The 13,357-nt window shown below is 40.2% G+C and overlaps 1 protein-coding gene across 3 annotated transcripts in view; it reads right to left on the reverse strand.

Annotated features, from left to right (window-relative positions):
• Positions 1-12,425, reverse strand: part of CMBL (carboxymethylenebutenolidase homolog) — a 525,809-nt gene extending 513,384 nt beyond the window's left edge. The window contains exon 1 of one of the 3 annotated variants that reach the window (XM_044064911.1): positions 12,306-12,425. The gene's annotated coding sequence lies outside the window, so the exon portion shown is untranslated. Of the gene's footprint in view, positions 1-12,170; positions 12,193-12,257 lie in introns of those variants that run through there. The other 2 variants (XM_044064909.1, XM_044064912.1) reach the window with 2 other exon arrangements.
• Between the last annotated feature and the right edge of the window lie 932 nt (positions 12,426-13,357).

The following is a 13,357-nucleotide window of genomic DNA, read 5'->3' on the forward strand; positions in this document are numbered from 1 at the left end:
CCATGTGTTTGTCTGTACTAGACCTTTTTGAAGGGTGTTCTCATCTTGTGGAATTCAATGACTGCTCCTAGTTTGCAATCATCTGTGAACATGGTCAAACAAAGGCCTTTGATATTTGCTTTGACATCCGATAAGTTGACATCCGAGAAGTAGATATCAAAAGAGGAGTAGGTGCAGCACAGAGTCCTGGGGGACTTCACTGGTGACTGGCCTTTTTGTGGAGGTGGCCTCACCAATTCGTACTTCCTGGGTCCTATCAGAGAGCCAGCTAGCTATCCATCATGTGAAAAAGGAGTTTATACCTAGTTCCACAGGTTTGTTGACAATCCCCCAAGTGGGGTATTGTATCAAATGCTTTAGACAGATCTACGCTAGTATGCATGTTTTCCCCTCATTCATTGCCTTAAGAACCTTTTCAATGAAATCCACTCGATTCAGTAAGCATGTCCTTCCTTTGACAAAGCCAAACTGGGAAGGATCCAGTGTCTGGAGGTCTCGTATGTCCTTGTTGATAATGTCTGTAAGAATTCTTTTCATGACTTCGCAAATAAGACTACTCAGATTAATGAGTATGTACTTTCCAGGATCTGTTGAAGGTCCTCTCTTATGAAATGGGTTGACCATTGCAGTCCTCCATTCATGTGGTACTAGGCCTGTTTTAAGACTACAGTTAAACAATGACTCCAGGGGTCCCGATAAGTCATATTTTAGACTATTCATGAGACATCCTGAGATGTTATTGGGGCCTTTTGTGGCCATGTTCTTCGCTTTATGCGTGCATCCAGTATATGCGCCCTAGTTATAGCTGGAGGGGGTTATGTTTGAGGGTATTTCTGGTGGGATGGTTGGGGGCGAGAGGGGGGGGTAGAGTGGGATTTGGCATAATGGTTAAGGTGTTTACCTTACAGACACAAGGTACAGGGTTTGATTCTCACATGAGGTAATTGGCTAGGCTTTAAATGGCCTGCAAGGGTAGTTAGCCTAGTAGTAATCTATGAATCTAACTGAATTTGTCCGCTAAAAGCTTTGCTGTATTGCAGGGTCATTGAAAGTGGCACCATTAACCACCAGTACAGCACACTGCTGTGTGCTGCTCTTCAGGTTTCTGACAGCTGTAGAAGGTCTTATGGTGATCTTTCACCTGGGAGGCTATCTTAACCTCAAAGTTGGATTTGCTTGACCTAATTTGTCCTTTTAGCTACCTATTTACTTTGATGAGAAAGTTTCTATTTTTATGGGAATTACCCTTCCTGATTTTTGATGTAATTTATTTTCCTTCTGTTGTACATCCCATTTAAATTGGGATGCTATCAGTGTGGTTTGTTTATAGGGCTAGTCCTGGGCTGGCGTCTGGTAGGTACAATTGCATCTATGCAGCCACTGGTACAGAGTTTCTGAGAAAAATTCAGCAAAGGCTGCTGTGTTCTCTGGGTTTGGAGGGGCACTGAATTTTAACAATCCATCACTTAATAAAAAGGTATTTCCCGTGGAAGAGTTTCTAACCATTACTAGTTTAAGCTTTCTGGGATGATTATTTCACGGGAGGCAGATTTGTGGTCCAACTTCAATAATGAAGGGGGGGGTGCAATGCTTTCTCATACTGGTGAGTACTGGGTCCAATATGTTTTATCCTCTGGTTGGAGAGTGCATTATCTGGTCCTGGGTATTTATGTTGGTAAAAGACTAGGAAAATGATGTTCCTGTGAGTTAGAGGCAGTGTACATTTCCCAGCCTATACAGAGATATTCAAAGCCTCCCATGAATAGGGTATTTTGTTGGATGGTAAGTGCCTCAGTAGGACTAGATAAGACTTGTGACTTTTGTGGGTCATACAGGGTGACCTGTAGCTGGCCAGGGCATAGTATAGAACCTTGATATGGAGACTTGGAAATGAATGAACTCCAAGGTCATCATCCTGTTTAACCAACCTAGAGTTGTATTTACTGCTAATGTAGATCAAGACACCTCCACCATTAGCCCCTGTCTGTGCTGAGGTTGGTCTAAATGTGTAGAAGGCACTGTAGCCTTGCACTGCCAGAGTGATTTCTGCATCGTTAAACCAAGTCTTGGTAACAGCACAGATGTGTCTACATTCTCCAGAGTGAAGACAGCTTGTAGGGTGTGGAGTTTCTTGTTTAGGCTCCTAGCATTGAGTAGTAACACCTTCATATTGCACACACACACACACACACACACACACACACACACACACACACGTATAGGATCACTACGAAATACTGAACGCTCAAAATCATAACGCAGAAAACAGCGAGACCAGATGACCGAAACACCGCATTACCGAAAGACCAGAAGCACGAAATGCAAAATCCCGATGTTAAGGGATTTTGCGTCAGCCCTTCTGGTGTTGCAGTTCAGGTAAGCAAGTGTGTTTGTGAGGGGTGTAGTGTGTGTTGTGACTGTGGTGTGTGTATGCATGTATGAGGGACTGTAATGTGTGGGTGTGAGTTTGCCTTGTGTGTCTGTTTGTGCAATTTCGGAGTTAGAATAATAAAGTAGGGGGGATATGGGGGGTGCAGGGGGGCTTGCCCCCCTGCCTAGGTCTAGTGTAGGATGCATTGTTTGGTTGTGGGGGGAAGGTGTGTGTGTGTGTGTGTGCTGTTTGGTTGTGTAACTTTGACGATTTTGAATTTTGTGGTTTTACATATTCGGTATTATGGGGTCTCCATGTTTTAAGCGTAGGGATTTTGGGCGTTCGGTATTCATCAGGGATTATATATATATATATATATATATATATATATACATACATACATACATACATATATACACACATATATATATATATATATATATATATATATATATATATACATACATACATACATATATTACATATACACACGCATTATATATATATATATATATACACACACACACACACATACATACACACGCGACAGCAAATATATAGTCAAGAAGAAGGAAGAGGCTAATGTGCAAGAGGGAGCACAAGCTTGGGAAAACTTTTTTTCATTTAAAGTATTTTTTTTCTGTCACTCTGCTACAGCCTGAATGTGGGAAGAAGGTTAAGTATTTCAAGTGTGTGTGAGTGAGAGAGTGTGTGTGCGTGTGCACGCACGTGCATACATGGACAAACTACTGAAAGGATCATTGGGGAAATGTTTCAGTTGGTACCATTTGAGTGCTTCTGCATACATGGACACTAAGTGAATTATATATCCCAACAACAACTTCAGTAGCATGTCCATGTCTGCACAAGCACTTTTACTGACAACAAATGAAACATTTCTCCCAATGACCCCTTCATTAATTTGTCCATCTCTACACAATCACTTCACAGACACCAAATGGAACATTTTCCCCAAAGATCACTTCAGTAGTTTCTCCATGCGTATCCAAGCAATTCACTGACACTACAAGGAACATTTCTCCTAAACAATTCCTTCAGTAGTTTGCCCGTGCCTGCACAAGCATATCATTGACACCAAATGAAACACTTCCCCCCCCAAAGATGCCTGCACAAGGACTTTACCGATAACAACAATGAATTATTTCCTCAAATGAGCCCTTCTGAAGTTTGTCCATTATTGCTGAAGTCATTCACTGGCACCAAATAAAACATCTTTCCCAACAATCATTTCAGTAGTATGTCCATTTCCGGACAAGCACTTTTACTGACACCAAAAGAGACATTTCCCCCGATGATCCTTTCAGCAGTTTGTCCATGTCTACACAAGTGCTTCACTAACACCAAATCAAACATTTCCCCAGCGATCCTTTCAATACTTATGGAATATTCTCACCCAGTGATCCCTTCAGCAGTTTCTCCATGTATGCAGAAGCACTTTACTGATACCAAATGAGACATAAGACACCTTGGGTAGTTTTGTCCATGCAGGCCAAGGCACTTCACTGACATCAAATGAAATATTTCCCCCAACAATCCCTTTAGCTAAGAGATCGACAGGAATGCAAACTTCTTAACTGCCACTGCTGGATCATTCTTACCCCGAAACACTGTTCTGGATCAGAACATGCATGCTAATAAAAATCCTTTTCAAGTAACTTTACAATTTCTGTCTTGAGCAAAGAGGTTGAGAGGTATGTAAAATGTCTTAACTGCTGCTGCCACTGCTCGATCACTTTCACTCTTCACATTGATGTAGACACACACACTTTTTACTTTTACCCTCACTAAACAGCAAAAATGCTGCTTAGCGAGTGTAAAATAGCAGCTTGATCAATCTCGCTTGCACTCTCATGCATGCATACACACAGTTCTGCTTTTTTTTTTTTTTTTTTTTTAAATTTTCTTGTCTTTTTATTTTACACTTGCTAAACAGCAAAAGTGATTGTAAAATAATGAGGGATGTTAGCTTTCATTCAATCTGAGCTCTATGGCTTGTTTAAATTAGTGTACTGTAATATCATTCACTTCCAACACCACCCCGATCACTGCTATGGCAACAGAAATAAGACTTGCGTTACCGGTGTTGGGGATAGAAGAACTATGTGGCTATATTTAAGACCCTATACAACCCACAAGCTGATATGAAACATAACATGAGGGTTTAATTTAGAATGGGAACCGATACAGGACTGGGGAAGGGGATATAGAAAATAATTTAAATAAAACAACATTGTGGGAAGGAGTGTATGTGATGTTGCTAAGATGAGTGTTACTTGGGTCGTCCTGAATTCAACTGGAATTTTAAATGCTGGGATTATCCCTTTAAGCCTACTTCTTCACAGCACAAGGAGTCCTAAAGTCACAGATGCTGAGCTCGTGAGGCAGGCATCAACCCAACCAAATGTTATAAAAGTGACTCCACTGTAAGACATATGGATGTGTCTCTTATCAGGCTAAGCAAGGAAATAGTGATGGTGTCAGGATCTATCAGATCATGAAAGCACTCAAGTCCTTCAACAACAAGTACCAGTATGACTCTGTCATAGTTCATGCTGTTGTCAATGACTTGAGGTGTACCTCCCTGGGTATTACGAAGACAGACATAATGGAGCTCGAACTGTACCTCCCTGGGTATTACGAAGACAGACATAATGGAGCTCTCAGACTGTGTGTCCAAGGCAGGTATGAGCCTAGCAGTAAGCAACATTTTACCTTCTCCAAGGATGATGCCACAAATAATTACTGACCAATAACTGGCTTAGTTTTTGGCGTCATTCAATAGGGGTCCGATGTTCGTTAGCCTGGAAGGATATGATCTACAGACCACACTGCTTCACCAGGGATTGCCTGCATCTGTCTGGGATTTGATTGCTAATATTGTCCACCCCATAGAGCCTTTTTCAGGCAATGCCAACCTGATAAACCTACCAACATAATGAAACAAAAAGGAACATATGAAGGTTTTACAGATTAATACTAAGAGCCTGAACAAGAAACTCTACTCCCTGCAAGACCTTCTCACCCTGGAAGACATGGACATATGTGTAGTGACCGAGACATGGGCTATAATGCCATTCACACGTTTATACCAGCTACTGTGCAAGAGGGGAAAAAAGGTGGAGGTGCCTCAACCTACATGCAACAGAAGATTGTAATCAAGGCTGGTAAAGCAGCATGATGCTCTACAGCTTCTTTATGTCCACATAACCATCAGAACGGTCCTATAATTATGTATTAACCAACTGTGTGACTCACTCTGTGTCAAAAGCAAGCCACAATGTTCACTTTTACAACATCGCTTAGTATTAAATCCAATACCATTTCACAGCTGATCTAAACTCTCCAGCTATAGAGTGGGAAACCTGCACCACAAGTAGTATACGAGCTCAGAAATTCCTTGACTTTGTCAATGCAAATGCCCTAGAACAATTAGTCATAGTACTCACTAGGGGAATAACATCTTGAATCTTGCCCTTACTAATATGGTAGCATCTTGCACCATTCCTTGCATATCTTCATCGCTGGTCAGGTCTGACCATAAAGCAGTCTCCTTCAAAACAAAACTAGAAGTGCAGATCCCTTTCACCCAAGGTACCTTTAGAAATTTTTTAGGACAAAGCTACTTTCTAAGGGATACATTGGCAAGCTTTAAATCCCCAATAAACCCAGTTAACTCTACTGAATACATGGAAATGTACACCACCACACTATCATCATCGGCTACCCTTTTCCTATTCTCCACATGGTGTCAGGGTATTGTGTTAACTGTTGCCATCTCTCTCGATTCAATAACACACTCCTGCCTTCTTCAACACTCATGCCTGACTGTCGCAGATCTTCTCTCACACAGTCCATCCATCTCTTTGCTGGATGTCCTCATTTTCTCTTATTTTCTTCTTGCCTGTCCCAAATCATCTTCACCAGATTGTATTCCGATTTTCATCATGTGTTCAAACCACTAAAATCTGTTGTCTTTGAACCTTTGCACCTACAGTACTTTGGCTTTCACTCTTATGTCCTCATTTCTTCGTCTGTCCCACAGAGTACATCATACCACCCTTCTCAGGTACTTTATTTCCCATCACCTCTAGCTTTCTCATCTGCTCTGCCCTTACTGGTCAGGTTTCTGTACCATACAGTAGTACTGGTTGCACCACTGTCTTGTGCACCTTACTTTTCACCTTCTTTGGCATTCTTCTGTCATTCACTACACCTGAGACTCTATACCAGTTGGCTGCAGCTACTCTGATTCTAGCTTTGATCTCTTCATTCAGACTTCCCCTCTCTTCAACCACCACTCCCAGATACTTGAAGCTATTAACCTGTTCCACTATCTTCCCTTCAGTCTCAATACTTAGTTTCTTCTGATTTGCTGCCATTACCACTGTCTTATCTGTGCATAGTTTCATCCCATATGCCTTCATTTTTTGCATTCCATTCCCCTATCTTTCTCAGAGTCTGCCTGTAATGCCACATTGTTTGCATACAGTAACTTTGTTGATCTGTCCCCTCTGACCTGTTTGCTAATGTAGTCCGTCACCAATATGAACAGCAGTGGGCTCAGAGATGAACCCTGATGCACAACCACTCCCACTGAGAACCTCTCTGTTACACCAAACACTGTTCGTACTTGAGTCATTGGGTCCTTGTACATTGCCTGCACTAATTCTACCAATGTTTTTGGGACTTCAAACCATCACAGTAGTGCCCAAATCAGCTTTCTTGGGACCTTGTCATATGTTTTTGCCATGTCTAGGAATGTCCAGTTGGACTATTTCCTCATCTCTTGTTCTAGTACATTGGCATGAGTATGCTTATTCTCCAATCATCTGGGATACGCCTTTTTCTCCACACAGTTATGAGTACCCTCAGGAGCCAATTCTCCCTTATCTCACCCAACATATTTATCATATCTGCTGTGACCTCATCTGAGCCTCCTGCTTTTCCTGACTTCATTTTCCTTAGTGCTATTCTTACTTCTTCTTTGGCAAGCTCCTCCTCTTCTCATTATAGGTTGGGTCTGGGGTAGTACAGCTGAGGTTTTCTTCATTCAGAAGCTGTTGGAAATATTCTTTCCACCAGCCTTTGATGTCATGTGGAATGGTGAGCAGGTTGTTGCTGGCATCCCTTATGTAGGGTGTCTGACTATCTTCTTTATCTTTCTGTCTTTGCCTTGCAACCTGATATACTTTCTTTGTGCCCCTTACTAAATCACTTTCCAGAAGCTGGTACAGTGCCTCGGATGCCCTATTTTGTTTGCTACTGCAACTTCTTTCTTAGTTTCTTTGTTAGCCAACCAGTAGTCCTTCCTAGCCTTGTCAGTCTTGTCTGTCTCTTTCTTTTGAAGACTTCCTGGACTTCTGCATTCCATCACCAACTTTCCTTATGTACCTTACTTTTATACCTGGCTCAGCCACATATCTGTTATGTAGTCCTCACATATGCTGTTTTGAGGTGCTGCCATTCTTCTTCATCTCCACCCATTTCCTCCTTTTCTTGGGGTGCTACAGCTGAGTAATTCCCTGAACTGCTGTACTTTCCGTCCAGTCAACTTCCAGGTCCTCAGCCTGGTCTCTATTGACCTTACGGCCTTCTCTTACCACTGCATGCAGCCGACTGTGGCAACCAGTGGTTTATGCTGTGGGCTGACTGTTTTACTGGGGATGACTTTGCAATCATTGACTCTAGTGCTCTTTCCTTACTAGGAGGAAGTTACCCAAGTTTCATGTTGGCCACTCTTGTATGTGATCTTGTGAATGTCTCTTTCTGAACCATGTATTGGCTACTATCAAGCCATTTGCCAAACAGAAGTCTAGAATGGCTTCTTCTTTATTTCTGTATCCTTACTCATGTGGACCCAGGCTTTCCTTGTATCCTGTTCTATCTGTCCCAATATGTGCATTCAAGTACCCCATTATCAACACCAATTCATGTTGTCCTGCTTTATCTACTAGGTCCTGCAACTGCTGTCTGAATGCACACTTTTCCTCACTATCACAACTCTGCTGCACAGGCTGAGATTATGAATACTGCCATCATAGATGCAGCTGTACTCCAGAGGAAAAGGTACAGGACAAATACCAGAAACAAACCTACATGGTGGAACCATAACATTAACAAGCTTTAGAATAAAAGGAAAATAATTTTGACCAAAATTAAGAACAGTACTTCCCAGAATGTTAGAGCCCTTGTCACTGAAATAAGCAAACAACTCAGGAGCTTAAAATCCAGCAAAGCAAAATTTGAGGTTAAAACAGCTACCCGAGCCAAATACAATCACACAGCATATTTTAATTCTGTCTGTAATCTAAGTATAGTGTAGCAATGGGCTGAGCTAATTGTGAATAATGTTACCTATGCTGAGCCTGAAGGTGTAGTTAATGAAGGCAAAGTACATATACTTCAGGAATTAGTCTAGTTTCTCTGTATAGTTTCTATGTATACCGCTTTTAAATTTAATACAATATACACAGAATTGACTTTAAAACAACAATTGAATGCTCAGCCATTTAGAGCTCATTGAGAAGCAGCTTAACTATCAGTCTGTTACTACCTTTTTATCATTTTAAACAATGGTATACAAGAACCAAAAATCAGCACAGATTTCATCCTATTAGTACTTACGGACTACGCCTATTAGCATTACATCAGTTTAGCTTTCATTTTCCATCAGGTTTTTCTTGAAAATCAGTTCTGGTAATTACTTGAACAGAACAATTTGGCTTTGCTATGCAACATGTGCTACATAACGTATATGAATTACATGGTATCTTGGGTTATGGTTCTCTCTCTCTCTACTTGTATGCTAAACAGTGGCATAAACAACTGGAGTTTAGTATCACTGTCTAAAACTGAAGGGCAAACACTAATGTCAACAGAACTGTAGGACTTCATAGCCATTTAACAATATGCTGTATTCTAAAAACATTTCAAAAATGTACCTTCTGAAGTAAAGTACACTAACTGAATTTTTCCGTAACATGGCATTCATTTAAAGCTAAGTGAGATCCATGTGCCACAAAACAATAAATGACAAACATATAGAAAACCACTGGATATGTTTAAATTGATATACTGAGCAAACGTTGCATAGAGAAAGCAGTTCTGTTAAAAATAAGGTGCAAGGTCTCCATTTTGACTGTATCATGCCACATTCTTATTTACACACAAACACACACACACACACACACACACACACACACACACACACACACACACAAAAGGGGCACTCAGAGAAGGCTGTTAAGACTTTGTGGACTGAAAGAACTAATTATGTTCCATTAACTATATGTACTTCAGCACACCTTCCACTATTATTAACCCTAAGAAAGTTCATTACTTAAATAACTTTAAAAATGCCCTAACAGTGAAAGGGTGGGATGAATTGCATGCAGTTAAAACAAACACTACTTTATTATCATTAACACTATCACAAGACATCTGATTGTCCCTGACCTGAATTTGCTGCCCAAACATTTCTAGCTGAATTAATGTAATGGTGATTACAGCACAGTTCAAGGGACCACACTTGAATCTCTGTAATGGCTTTTTTATTAGGAAACTGAAACGGAAATAGAGGAACAAAAAACAGCAAAACTACCCGATGATATCTGCTGTAAAATATTTCAGTGCATGGCGTGTGTGCTTTGCAGTTTTATTGGAGATCGAGCTAATAGTAATGTTGACTCTTATTAGCTCAGCTAAATTAGAAAAGCAGTTACAAGTTTACTCACTTATACTCCTACTTAGTCAATGCTACATATATTATCCCAAGCTAAGAAAGGGATTGTCTGGAATATTCACCAGTTAATTATAGACATCATATATTCTCTCATCAGTCAGCCTACCTCAAATTAGAAGTGGCAAAATGCATTAAGACATTAAACAAGTAATAACGTGTCTTGCTTCGAGGCTTGACTTTACAAGATTGCTTGGAGTCTTGTAATTTCCCCAAAATACTACACAAGGAAAGTGTCCATGTAACAATTATTTATTAAAAAATGCAAATTTCATGATAATATATTTATTATATGTGACATTTTTCACAGCGTTCACAATATGGTGTGACATTTGCTACTCTGTATTCCCTATTGGAAGAGTTGCCTACTATATAAAAGTAATAATAATAATTATAAGCAAATGTCCAGATATTTTAGAACAAAAATATCTATTTTTTTCTGTGTTAGTTTCATAAAGTAATTATTTGCATAAGAAACATTTAATATGCTATGAAATAACAAATGCAGTCAGACTATACTAGAATGAAGGCCAGTCCCTTACACTTTTTGTGAGCAAGTTCTGATATGCAAAGCTTCACATTTCCATTTAAAAAGTCCTACTTTGGGCACTTACAAAAGTGGCAATCCTACCGCTTGCATCTAATTTTACACCTTTTCTGTGTGTGCACGTTAAGAGGTTTGATCACAGTCCACAGATCTTAACCTCTCCAAGCATACCTCTCAACTGTCCAGATGATGGCAGAATGACCAGATTTTTGCCTCATGTTTTTTGGTATATTTCCTCCTAAAATGTCTGGTTTTCTGGCGTTTCAGACTTCGTACTCTTCAGAAAATTTGTGCCAATGCAAAACGTGTTATTCTAAATTTATAAAAGCACTACTTAATCATCATCCCTATTTTTGGGGACTTTGCCCATTGGTTCATAGCTCTCAACCACTTTGCACAAAAAAATAGACACATCCCCAAAAATGGTGACAAATTTTAAATATTGCTTTATAAACGTAAAAGTTGCTAAAATAAAAGATCTTGTGTTACTATGAATTTTCTGAAGGACATGAAGTCAAACTCAAATGCCCGTCATTATATACTGAATTCAGTCTTCACTGATATCTGCCAAAAAAAAAAAAAAAACCCGACACATTTTATGAGTAGTAGATTAAAACTATGAGGCAAAAATGTGGATATTCTGCAAAAATGTGGACAGTTGGGAGGTAGGCATTAGTTACAGGCTAGCTTAATTCAGATTTCCTGCATTCAGATGAGAGGTATGCCTTCAAGAAAAACAGTGAGAGAGCAAAGTTCTAACTCCTAAATCAGACACACATTTGAATATTAGTACCGCTGAGCAGGGGTGTAGCCAGAACTCTTCATTTTGTATTTAAACCTAATGTCGTTGCCCCACCACCCATCTATCATTTAAAAAAATGACCCCCCGGAAGGGGACAGTGTTTTCAAGTTATTTTAGACTCATGTTCCTTTCCCATAATCATTATTCGTTTACCTGTATACTGTAAACATTTGTTTACACAGTTCTAAACATTCACTGCTTTCTGAATTACAAAAGTTTCAAAGATAAGGTCAGAACGAAAGTACACTGGGTATGCCTAGCTACACCCTTGCCGCTGAGAAGCTGACAGAAAAAAATACGCAAAAAAAAAAAAAAAATGCTGACTGAACAAAAGGATAACACCAATGACTGCACTGTCCTTGTGCCCGGTTCACGCCTGAGAGCTCTGATTTAAAGCATTCCGAAACAGCTACTCGTACGCAGCCTCTGTGGGGACTTTTAGGAAAAGGGTCACGTGAATTTTAGCCTGACCAGTTGTCTTAGTGTGCTCCATAACAGATGATTTCAAAATGTACTTTCAGGGACTTAGCGAAGGTTTGCACAATAAAATAAAACACAAATAATATTATACTGATCAAGTAACTGTTTTGTCAAGGTGATTATGTAATAGTTGCTGTGGGGGCGAAGCCATCTTTAAGCATTATTACTGCAGTCTGTACTATATTAAAGAATCACGTAACTGCTACATTACCTGAAATGCACTCTCTTTGCGGACCACTAATACAATAAAATAAACTGTATTTGATAATCACGCTACTTAGCCGAACATGGACCTTACCAAATTGCTTCTTTTAAAATCCGGCAAGCCTAGGTGTCAAACACTAACCAAAAAAATCCCAGCTGCGCCTGAAATCCACAATACCACACTCCCAACAGCTCCTAATCACTTCTCCAGTTTGTAAAGCTTTTGGCTTTAGGACTTTGTTCGGTCGACTAGTAATTGCAATTTACGGAGACTGGCAACAGACTTGTTAAATCAGAGTAAGCCAAAGGCGCCCTCTGCAGTCCTGCAGTTGGTAACTTTATGTGCTTGCTTATTTTGGCTTGAAGAAACATAAATTTGAGAATCAAGAATTCCGGACAAAGCAAAAAAATGCTTCTCGGCTTGAAGAAACATACATTTGAGACTCAAGAATTCTGCATAAAAAGACATAGGTGAAAAATATGTCACAGATTGTAAATACTGCTCTTATAAAATTATAAAGTTGTTAGAATATCAGATTTTGCATTAGATTGTATTTTTTGATGGATATGAAGTTTGAAACTCAAATGCCTGTTATTTAGAGACCTTTGTCCTAAATGATCTGTCCATAGACAACACAAGGAAGAAGAAACTAAGGGTAATGCTGCTCAACGCCAGAAGTCTAAAGCTCAAGATGCTGGCACTCGAGGCTCTCCTCAGTATGGAGAATATCGATAACTGTGCAGTAACAGAAACCTGGTTCAAGGCTCCCGAGAGCACCCCAGCACTACCAGGTTATACCTCATACCATGCTTTTCGGCCCCAAAACTCGGACCGAACCACAAAAGGAGGGGGAGTATCCATATTCATCAACGATACCCACACCTCCAGGTTGGTGGCACTGCACGAAGCATCGGAGACCATCCATGTGCAACTAACAGTGGGCAAAACTGCCTTTCAGTTTGTAGCCTGCTACAGACCACACTCCCAAACTCAGGAACCCCACTCGGCTTTCCTGAGAACACTGGAGAATATGAAGGTCTCTCCAAACACCATTATATTGGGTGACTTCAACTACCCAAACATAGACTGGGAGCACTACTCAAGTCCCAACACCCTCGCCCAACGGTTCCTAGAATTTTTAAACTCAAATGCTATGGAACAACTGGTCACCACTCCCACAAGAGGGGAAAACA

This window comes from Protopterus annectens, chromosome 3.part0, assembly GCF_019279795.1.
Source record: "Protopterus annectens isolate FY-2018-M chromosome 3.part0, PAN1.0, whole genome shotgun sequence".
NCBI classification, from domain to species: domain Eukaryota; kingdom Metazoa; phylum Chordata; order Ceratodontiformes; family Protopteridae; genus Protopterus; species Protopterus annectens.